Genomic DNA, 12,491 nt, shown 5'->3' on the forward strand with positions numbered 1-12,491 from the left:
TTAATTAATTATTTATTTTTGAGAGAGAGAGAGAGAGAGAGAGAGAGAGAGAGAGAGAGAATAAGCAGGGGAGAGGAGCAGAGGGAGAGAGAGAATCCCAAGCAGCTCCACCCTCAGCGCAGAGCTTGAGGCAGGGCTTAATCCCACGACCTTAGGATCATGACCTGAGGTGGAAACCAAGAGTTGGATGCTCAACTGAGCCACCCAGGTGCCCTGGAGTCACAAACATTCAGAAAGTGATCTGTTTCTTTATGTAGGGGAGGCAAAATTTTATGTCTTCCCATCTTAGGTTTTTTAGCTGGGCTTTTTACAAAAAAACAAATTAATGAGAGAAAAGCAAACAATTTAATGTGTGCAGTGCACATCACACAGGAGAAACTTGAAGAGTAACTCAAAGTAGTGGCTTAGAACTCTTGCTTGTGTAGTATCTTCGACAAAGAACAGTAAATTTATAGAGAAACGACAGGACAAAGGAAAGTCATTCCAGGCTTCCAAGGTGGCAAACTGAGGGAAGGTAAATATGTGGGAGGAAGCTAATGGAGTAAGGTTTGTTTGCAGATTTCTTTTTTATTGCTCTTGAGCTGATACATCTGTTTGCAGAAAAAGGAGAATTTCCTACAGGAGAATTTCCTATAGGCAGAAAGAGGGCAAGTAGAGAGAAGAGTTTGCTGCTTCTTCATTGCCTTAAGCTTGAAACAATTTTTATGTCAAAGAGGAATATTTAAGGGTGACATATTCTAGTCTCCTCCATTTGCTATCCAAAAAAGCCTAAGGAAAGAAAAAATTGAATAGGAAGCATTATGACATGGTAGCCCACTAGTTTGAACTCCAAACGAGAGGGAAAAGAGCAAAGAGAGAAGCTATGTAACTGCATTATAAACTCCATGAAAAGATTATTGAAGTATAATTTTTCAAAAAGTTAAAAAAAATGGTTGTCATACAAATATATAATGAACACATATCAAAGATTTTGTTCAACTAAGTAATTAGTAGGGACCCAGAAAATTGGTAACGTTGGCTCCAATTTAATAAAGAAATGTTAGAGTAAAATTGCTAGGTTAGATACAAAACTGGTTAATGTTCTTCAAGGCAATTAATTGTAACCTTTGTGTTTGTCTTTTATACTGGACAGAAATTATTTGCATCTTTATGGGGGGGGGAAACATGTAACTTCACTAAGACTGGGACCTTTAATCAGAACAGTGATTTGAACAAAGTGTATTCCTAGAATATTAAATCATCCTTGGGTGATCCTGATAATTCCCTCCCATGACATTAAAAGGAACTGCCACCCTTGTTTTTGCTTTATTTACAAGTTTTAAAGAATTTTTTTTTAAGTAGGCTTCATGCCCAACATGGGGCCTGAACTTATAACCCTGAGATTGAGAATTGCATGCTTTACTGACTGAGTCAGCCAGGCGCCACAAGAATGTTTCTTAACAGGAAGGATTTCACTTTATTTTCTTCACTGCTGCATTACTACTGGCACCTAGAAGGGTACTTGCAACTAGTAGGCTCTTAAGGAATAGTTACTGAATGAATGACTGGTTATGTTTTAAGAAAGATTTTGTTAATTGGTTGTTTATAACTGGAATGCATTTCTCTTCAAAGTGATCTTAGAAATTATGGTAGGTAGTTCTTTGGTCAGACATATCTTTCCAACCTGCAGTGTAACCAAGAAAGCCTGGCAAACAAGGGCAGGAATGTTTTTTATGAGAAATGCATCCATCTATTTAAAATACAGAACCAGGGCCACATCTTCTCTCCATCTCCACACTTACATCCCTTTGATTCCATTTACTGGTCCCCACCTCAGGACTTGTTCTCTCTCAAGGTCTCTATTGCTGGGCAGTGGTATCAGGAATTCCCAGCAGCAGTACTGGGTGCTTTGAGTACAGCCTGGAGCAGGCTGTAGTTAAAGAAAAGAAGAAGCAGGGACTTGATGGTCTTAGGTTGGAGATGAGGTGCTCTGGGTTCTGAAACTCTGGTGGTATAACCCCCAGGACTGCTCTCAGTCTGAGCTTTTACCACTTTACTTTTCTTCTATAAATTCCAAAATGGACTTGCCTACTTTTCTTTTATTACCACCATCTTGTGTTCTGACTAGAGTCTCTCTCCTCTATAAGCCACTGGAGGACAGAATGAAGTCTTACAGCTTTGCCTGTCCCTGACACATACAGGACACATACAGTCCTATGGAAGACTTTTAAAAAGGTGCATGTGCAGATTGAGTGTAACCATTCTGTGGATTTGCTGCAGTGACTGGAGTAGCCAGATATTTTCTACCCAGGATATCTCATCTGAAGGACATCCTATTGATTTGCATTAAGTTCACCTGCCTGTAACAAAAAACCTGAAATGATAGTGGCTTATTTAGGAGAGAAGTTCATTTCTCTTGTGCATCAAAGAAGTCTGGAGGTAGGCAGTGCTTGTGTTGAGGCTCCACAGTCATCAGAGAGCCAGGCTCTTTCTATTTTTTCTGCCCCACCATCCCAGCACATGAATACCAACCTTAAAATCACCTAGGTGTCCAAGTCGTAGAGAATACCCAATCACAGATTTTCCTGGGCTTACCCAAAGCGTGGAAGGTAGTAAGTAAACAGCAGTGGGGCTAGGGGCATCCTACTGTAGATAGGAATCTTACCTTCCTTTTTCTTTAAACCCTCTGAGACTGACTATTGAAGACCAATCTGAGCCACCAGGCAAGCGAAAGGTCAACTGAATATTGGATGTGAGCTGGAGAAGAAAGGAGGAAGAAAGAAAGCAAAATTCTAAGCAGCAGCAGAAATAACCCCAAACATCAGAGACACTGTTTTTGGAGGCTATCTGGGTGTAAGAGCTGTACATAAATTTGCCATTTGCCTCTTTAGTACTGTATCAGTCAGAATCTCAACAGAAAACTGGGTTTCACTCAAGTTAGATCATCTGAGGAAAGAATTTTTTTTTTTTTCAAGTGAACTGTTCACAAAGTTGTAGGGTGTAGCATAACCACAAGACAATGACTTAACCTGGGGTCAGTAGCAGCAGGGCAGTTAACACCCCTAGGCCTGAAGGGATGAGAGGAGGGAGTGATTATTGAAAGGAATGCAAGGGCCGCCAAATGAACTCTCACATTTGGGCAAGAGACAGAGTCTGAGGAAAGGAACAAAGATAGTTAATGTTCCTGTTCTCTTCCTTCCTATGAAGACAGAGGACCACAACCTTTGGTGTGGTTCATACAGGTGAGCCTCCTGGGACAGGGAATGGTGAAGAGTAGATTTGGAGGGACAAACAGAAGATATAAAAGCAAGAATATTGAAATTAAACTGCAAATAGAGGAGTAGAATAAAATCCCTTTCAGTGGCCCCCTTTTTTTTTGTTGTTGTTGGCTCCACTCTGAGAGTGAAGCCCAATGCGGGGCTTGAACTAATGACCCTGAGAGCAAGACCTGAGCTGAGATCAAGAGCTGGATGTTTAACCAACTGAGCCACCAAGTCACCCCCATTGGCACTCTTTTTACATTCATTCTGTCATTATCTGTGGTAGCCAGCCTCCAAAGTAGCCTCCAAAAGTTCTTGCTATTGATAGCTCTTGATATTCCGGCTGCAGAAATGATGGAGGGTGACTTCTAAAGCTGGTTCGCATCAAGGCTTCTGCCTTCTGCCTTGGATTACTTATTCTGGAGGATACTAGCTCTCAGGTCATGAGGATTCTTCCACAGTACATGTGTTGTGGAGCTGAAGCCTCCTATAGCAACCACTTACCAGCCATGAGAGACAAGCTTCTCAGAAGAGGACCTCTCACCCCAGTCAAGCCATCATATGACTGCAACTCTGGCTGACATCTTGACTGCAACCTCATGAGAGACCCCAAACAGAACTGCCCAGCAAAGCTGCTCCCAAATTCCTGACTCTCAGAATTATGTGCACCAATAAATGTTTACTGTTCTTCACAACAGAGTTTTGGAGTAATCTTCTGTGTAGCAATAGATAACTAATTGTGATTGTTAATTTAGATGTCAATTTGATTGGGCCATGGGATACTCAGATAGCTGGTGAAACATTACTTCAGGGTGTTTGTGTGAGTGTTTCTTGAAGAGATTAGCTTTTGAATTGGTGACTCTTGCCAGTGTGGGTGGGTATCATCCAATCTGTTGAGGCTTGAATAGAACCAAAAGGCCGAGGAAGCCTTTGCTACTTGAACTGAGACAACAATCCTCTCCTGCCCTCAGCACTCCTGGTTCTCAGGCTCTCAGACCTGGGCTGGAATCTGCACCATTGCGTCTTGCAGCTCTCAGGCCTTCGAACTATATCCCTGGCTTTCCAAAATGTCTAGTTTGAAGAAGGCAGATTTGTGGGACTTCTCAGACTCCAATTACATGAGCCAATGCCTCATAATAAATCTCTTTATATATATATAAAGGGTTTCTTGAGAGAACTCTGACCAAGACAGTAATATATCGGCACAGTTAACCCTCACTAACTTCTATGCATTATTCATTATATCTTCATTGAAATCTTACAGATAAAAGCTATTTATGTTCTGTCCCCAAATCACTAGGACATGTGACATTATTGCAAGCTTTCCTAAAGCATATATGTACATTATACATTATCTAAAAATCTGAATATTTTCCTGACCCATTAAAGGCCTACATGAGCAATGGCTTTGGGAGCTATTTGCAACCAATTGACTAAGAGCTTCAACTGTGCATCATAAAGAGAAGATTCAGGACTGAGCAGTCACAGTACACATGAAGACCACTGAGTATACTCACACAGCAAAACTGAGCCAATTTTCTGTACTTACGTCCATAATTTTGTTGTATGAAATTGTTTGTTTATGGTTTTCACTCTGAACGCTATCTTTCTTTAGCAACCACTTGAGTTTTAGCTTATTAGACAGGTAAGCTCAATGTCATTTGCTAGATATCATTTACCAGAAAGTGATTGGGTGAAATGCATTTCTTCTCCTGAGCTAGAGTTACTAGTTTGCTCACCTTTCAGAATACTGTCAAAGTAGTTCTTGGCTCAGATAAAAAAAAAAAAAGTTCAATACCCAGACTGAGGTTTCCATTAGAAAGTTATATTGAATATTTTTGAAGCTACATCCTTTTCCCACTAGTTTTTATCATTTCCTTAGCATAAATTTTCTCAAAAATAAATGCTATGTTAAGATTTAACCACACCAGGGGTGTCTGGGTGGTTCAGTTGGTTAACGGTCCGATTTCAGCTCAGGTCATGATCCTGTGGTTTGTGAGTCCAAGCCCTGCATCGGGCTCTGTTCTGTCAGCACAGATCCCCTGTTCCCCTCTCAATCAGATAAGCATTTTTTTAAAAATCTTAAAAAAATATTTAAGCACACCTTTTTTCTTTTTTCTAAACTTTTTCCTTTTAGAAAAGTTTTTTAAAACATAGAAGGAAAGAGAATAGTAAAATGAATTTCAATGTACCCATCATCCAGCCTGAACTGTTTTCAGACATTTCTTCTTTTTTTTAAGTAATCTCTACACCCCACATGGGGCTCAAACTTACCACCCTGAGATCCAGAGTCCTATGCTCCACAAACTGGGCCAGCCAAGCACCCCTCTCACAACACTTCTGACACCAAACGAGTGCCCTACAATTTAACTCAATTTTGACACTAACCACTTGGAGTTAGCACAGACCTCACAGGTTAAGAGTTCAGTCTCACAAGGCTGCCCCATCCCCTAACGAGACTATTTTGAAGTAATCCAAGTAATCAGAAAATTTCATTCATAATATTTTGATATTTATCTCTAAAAGATAAGGACCACTTAATGTAACAATATTATTATCACAGATTTTAAAAATTCAAAATAATCAAAAAGACTTGTTCATTTTGACTGTTGCAACATATTGCTAAATTGCTCTCCTACAAGGGTGTAATAATTAACCCTCCCACCCCCAGTTTACAGTCCTGATATTATCAATCTTTTTCATCTTCACCAATTTGTGTCTCTTGTGTCTTGTTCTAATTCCCATTTCTTTGATTATTAATGAGGTTGAGCAATTCTCATTTCATACTGGCCATTTATGTTTCATCTTCTATAATTTGCCTCTTCATTCCTCTGTTGATTTTTCTATGCATCAGTCTTGTTTTCATGTTGATGGGTAAGTTAAAATAGCAAGAGTTTTAACAAATATTGCATCATCTGTTTGGTATACAATGGGAAAAAACTGAAAATGAACTTTATTTTCAAACAGTTGTTTAAAGTATTCATGGAAAATCCATAACATGGTACTCCATGCAGCTTTGAAAAAGTATATACTTATTACTACCCAAAGAAATCTACAGATTCAGTGCAAACCTTATCAAAATACCAACATCATTTTTTATAAAACTAGAACAAACAATACTAAAATATGCATGGAACCACAAAAGATCCAGAATGGCCAACACAATCTTGAGAAAGAAAAACAAAGCTGGAGGTATCATAATTCTAGATTGCAACATATACTACAAAGTATATACTACAAAATAAAATACAAAGTAGTAATCAAAGCAGTATCAAGGCAAATTAAACACATAGATCAATGGAACAGAATAAAGAGTCCAGATATAAACCCATGCTTATATGTCAATTAATCTATGGAAAAGGAGGCAAGAATATAGAATGGGGGAGAAGATAGTCATTTCAATAAATGGTGCTGGGAAAACTGAATAGCTACATGTAGAAGAATTAAACTGGACTATTTTCTAACACCATACACAAAAATAAACTCAAAGTGGATTAAATCCTGAATGTGAGACCTGAAACCATAAAAATCCTAGAAGAGAACACAGGCAGTAATTTCTTTGACATCAGTTATAACCTTTTTCTAGATGTCTCGTAAGTAAGTCAAGGGAAACAAAAGCAAAAATAAACTATTGGGATTACATCAAAATAAAAAACTTTTGCACAGCGAAGGAAACTCTCAAAAAGCAAAAAGACAACCTACTAAATGGGAGAAGATATTTGTAAATGATATATCTGATAAGGAGTTATACCCCAAATATATAAAAACTGCAGCAACATGGATGGAACTAGAAGATATTATGCTAAGTGAAATAAGTCAGTCAGAGAAAAACAGATATCATATGTTTTCACTTATGTGGATCTTGAGAAATTTAACAGAAGACCAGGGGAAGGGAAGGGGGAAAAATAGTTACAAACAAAGAAAGAGGGAGGCAAACCATAAGAGACTCTGAAATACAGAGAACAAACTGGGTGGGGGATGGGTAGAAGACAAAATGGGTGATAGGCATTGAGGAGGGCACTTATTGGGATGAGTACTGGGTGCTGTATAAGCGATGAACCATGGGAATCTACCCCAAAAACCAATAGCACACTTTACACACCGTATGTTAGCCAATTTCACAATAAATTATATATATATATATATATATATATATATATAGTTAAATTACATATATATATATATATATATATAGTTACACAACTCAACACCAAAAAACCCAAACCAGTTAAAAATGAACAGAGGACTTGAATAGACATTTTTGTAAATGATCCAGTAATTCTACAATTCTACTACTGGGCATGTAACCAAAGAAAACAAATAGATATATGCACCCCCATGTTTATTGCAGAACTATGTACAATAGCCAAGATGTGGAAACAACCAAAGTATCCATCAATAGACAAATGTGTAAGGAAGATAATGGTGTGTGTGTGTGTGTGTGTGTGTGTATATCATACACACACACATACATATATATAATGGAATGTGACATAGCTATAAAAAAGAATGAGATTGTGTCATTTGAGACAACATGGATGAACCTAGAGGGTATTATACTATGTGAAATAAGTCAGAAAAGAAAAATACCATATGACTTCACTTGTGTGGAATTTAAAAAAAACAAATGAATAAACAAAAACAGAAAGCAGAACCAGACCTATAAATACAGAGAAGAGGCTGATGGTTGCCAGAGGGGTGGGGGTGGGGAGATGGGCAGAATGGGTGAAGGGCAGTTGGAGGTACAGGCCTCCATTTATGGAATGAGTAAGTCATGGTAATCAAAGGCACAGCATAAGGAATATAGTCAATGATGTTGTAATAGTGCTGTGAGCATAGCATAATGTATAAACTTGAAAAGTCACTCTGTTGTATGCCTGAAATGAATGTAACATTGTGTGTCAAATATACTAAAAAAAAGAAGTATGTATTTGTACAGAGCCCGATGTGGGGCTCAAACTCACAAGCCGTGAGATCATGACCTGAGCTGAAGTCGGACACTTAACTGAGTGAGCCACCCAGGCGCCCCACAAACATGCCACTTTAATGGGAGATGTTGGTAGTGGGGAAGACTCGTTCACGTGTGAGGTGTGAGGTGGGCATGATATACGCTAGAACTCTTTGTATATTACATGCAATTTTGTTGTGAACCTAAAAGTACTCTCAAAAGTAATGTCTATTTTTTTAATTTTTTTTAAAATTTTTATTTATTTTTGAGATAGAGAAAGAGCATGAACGGGGGAGTGTCAGAGAGAGGGAGACACAGAATCTGAAATAGGCTCCAGGCTCTGAGCTGTCAGCACAGAGCCCAACGCGGGGCTCGAACTCACGGACTGTGAGATCATGACCTGAGCCAAAGTTGGATGCTTAACCGACTGAGCCACCCAGGCGCCCCTAATGACTATTTTTTAAAGGATATACTGACATGGGTAGCTATTGTTTATTAATTTAAAATTATTTATTACGGGCACCTGGCTGGCACAATCAGAAGAGCATGCAACTCTCGATGGCGTCATGAGTTCAAGCCCCATGTTGTGTGTGCAGAGTACTAAAAAAGAATCAATAAAATAAAATGGATTTTTTAAATTATTAAATGTTCATATTAAGATAATTTCTCTCATTGAGTGTACTATTTAAATACGAAAACAATATGTTGGTAATACAATCTAACATAGTACAATCCTAGAGTCAATAACAATGATTATATTGTGAAACTCTTTAACACGTATTTCAGAGGCACCTGGGTGACTCAGTGGATTAAGGATCTGACTTTGGCTCAGGTCATGATTTTACCTTTTTTGAGCCCCACATCAGGCTGTCCCTTGCAGAGTCTGCTTGGGATTCTGTCTTTCCCTCTCTCTGCCCCTTCTCCACTTGCTCTCTCTTTCTCTCTCTCAAAATCAATAAATAAACTTTAAAAAAATGTATTTTAATTATTAAAAAACATTTTATTTATTTGAGAGAAAAAGAGAGAGAGAAAGAGTGCACGTGCATGAGTGGGGAAGGAGCAGAGAGAGGGAGAGACAGAATCTGAAGCAGGCCCCAGGCTCCAAGCTGTCAGCACAGAGCCCTATGACAGGGGGCTCGAACTCACAAATTGTGGGATCATGACCTGAGCTGAAGTCAGACGCTTAACCGACTGAGCCACCCAGGCGCCCCGAAAAAAAACATGTATTTTATTCATCATATTGTTGAATCAACTTTTATTTGTTTATTTATTTTTAAAAAATCTTTTTTTAATGTTTATTTATTTTTGAGAGAGAGAGACAGCATGAACAGGGGAGGGGCAGAGAAATAGGGCGACACAGAATCCGAATCAGGCTCCAGGCTCTGAGTTGTCAGCACAGAGCCCAATGCGGGGCTCAAAATCACAGACTGCGAGGTCATGACCCCAGCCCAAGTCAGATGCTCAACCGACTGAGCCACCCAGGCGCCCCTAACTTTCATTTTTTTTAAAAGATAGATTATTTTTGGAGCAGATTTCTGTGTACCACAAAATTGAGTATGAAGTAGAGATTTCCTGCCCCCACACATGCCTGACACCTATTATTATTTTTTTTTTAATTTTTTTTTCAATGTTTATTTATTTTTGGGACAGAGAGAGACAGAGCATGAACGGGGGAGGGGCAGAGAGAGAGGGAGACACAGAATCGGAAACAGGCTCCAGGCTCCGAGCCATCAGCCCAGAGCCTGACGCGGGGCTCGAACTCACGGACTGCGAGATCGTGACCTGGCTGAAGTCGGACGCTTAACCGACTGCGCCACCCAGGCGCCCCCTGACACCTATTATTTATCTATATTGACATTGAAAGCTATGCATAATATATTTTGGGTAAAAAGAAAATTAACAGAAGAATATACATAATAACTAGGATATGATTTGAGCTGTAACATGTATGTTTGTAGTTGCATAGAAAATACTTAGAAATTGCTGACTTGTTTTATTATTTCCCTAATTCATGTGGGAAAACAGCTCTGAGAAGTTAAATGACTTAGTCAAGAACAATCGGCTATAAACGATGAATAGCCAGGAGATGAAACCAAATTTGTCTGGCATGAAACCTGGCTTAGTCCACTTTAACATTAGGCAGACAAGGTCTGTGAGGGCATACTAGGAGCCACTGGCAGAAAGATGCAAAAACTGGGGGTGTGGGGTGAGCAAGGGGTATGTTCGTTTTAAGGAAACTGAGCTATGGTACATTGCTGCACTTGTGGAATCGATGGTTCAACCTCAGTTCAGAGCAAAACCAAACATTTTCAATTTCAGAGAACCAAAGTATGAATCCTGTCTTGGAGAAATCTCCCCTGACTACTGATCCTTAAAATAGTAAAGGAACTAGATCATCTCAGGATGTGGCCATAATGTTGCAACCTCTGTTATCCTATGGAAAGAGTTGTTTGGGCCTATGTAGCTTTAGGTCATCTGATAAAATCTCCTATACAAGGCAGGAATCTCTCCTACAGTCTTACTCTGGATATTTTTAAATCATTTCTAGCTCAATAAATTGTGACCTTTTAGAACTTCTAGGAGGAAGAGACTGCAGGCACAGAACTAATTGCTACTTTTATTTGAGTGGGCTATCTTTTTAAATGTACTATTGCAAAATATATTGTTTTCTGTGTGCACTTTTTTGTTTATTTATTTATTTTGAGAGAGAGAGAGCACGCAAGTGTGGGAGTGTGGGAGGGCAGAGAGAGAGGGTGCAAGGCAGTGGGGAGAGGGAGAGAGAGAGGGAGAGAGAGAGACGGAGGGATAGAGAGAATCCCATGTAGGCTCTGCCCTGTCAGCACAGAGGCACAATCTCACCAACTGTGAGATCATGACCTGAGCCGAAATCAAGAGTCAGTCACTTAACTGACTGAGCCACCCAGGTGCTCCGTGTGCAAATTTTTTAATTTATGGAAACAGTATCACATCATATATCTCCTTCTGGTGTTTATATTTTTCCACTCAGCTCTGTGTATTTAAGAATTGTCAAGGAAGCTGTGCCTACATCTAACCTGATGCTACTCACAGAGGCTTTAGACTCCAGTGTGTGGATCACATTTTACCTGTCTACTCTCATAGGGATAAGCACCTGTGAGATGCACCTAAGATGTAGACTTAATTCCCTTCCACCTTTGGCTATGATAGAGGAAACAGCGTTGTCCATGATTCCATACAGACCCATGTGAAAATTTCTTTGGGATATTTACTAGGAGCAGAATTGCTATGTCACAGAATACATTTTCATTATACTAAATTATGCCAGATCACTCCCCAGAATGGCTGCACCAGGTAGATGCCCACCAACAGTGGAGAACAGTATGTTCCCTTTCCCCCACCTCTCCAACCCTTGGCAAGATCCAAATTTCTGATTTTTTGTGAGTCTGAGAGGTGTAAACTGATACCTTTGTGAATGTTTCAGCTTGCACCTCTCTGATTACTACTGATTCATGTTTATATAACTGACTAGCCCATAGTGAAATTGATATGCTGAGAAGGGTCAGGTTGACCTTGTTTCAGGTTCCTCTTGCACACCTTGTTCTGTTCCCTGGGTTAGGCCAATATCTTTTTTGTTTGTTTATTTGCTTAGAGAGAGAGAGAGAGAGAGAGCAAGGGGGGGAAAGCAAAAGGAGAGAGAGAGAGAGAGAGAAATCCCATGCAGGCTCTGTGCTGTCAGCGCAGAGCCTGACTTGGGTCTCGATCCCATGACCCTGGGATTGTAACCTAAGCTGAAATCAAGAGTCAACCAACTGATCTCAACCAACTGAGCCACCCAGGCACCCCGAATATAATTTTTTAAGCAGCTTCATGGAAATATAATTTACATACCATATAATTCACCCATATAAAGTCCACAATTCAATGGTTTTTAGCATATTCACATGGTTGTACAACCATCACCACAATCAATTGTAGAACATTTTTATCACCTCAGAAAGAAACACTGCACCCACTTGCATTTATTCCCCTTTACCCCCCAAATTCCCCCACAGCCCTAGGAAACCGTGAATCTACCTTCTGTCTATGAAGATTTGCCTATTCTGGATATTTTATATAAAAAGAATCACACAATATGTGGTCTTTTGAGACTGGATTCTTTTTTTTTTTTTTAATTTTTTTTTCAACGTTTTTTATTTTTTTTTATTTTTGGGACAGAGAGAGACAGAGCATGAACGGGGGAGGGGCAGAGAGAGAGGGAGACACAGAATCGGAAACAGGCTCCAGGCTCTGAGCCATCAGCCCAGAGCCTGACGCGGGGCTCGAAC

Source organism: Felis catus, chromosome B1 (assembly GCF_018350175.1).
Source record: "Felis catus isolate Fca126 chromosome B1, F.catus_Fca126_mat1.0, whole genome shotgun sequence".
NCBI lineage: Eukaryota > Metazoa > Chordata > Mammalia > Carnivora > Felidae > Felis > Felis catus.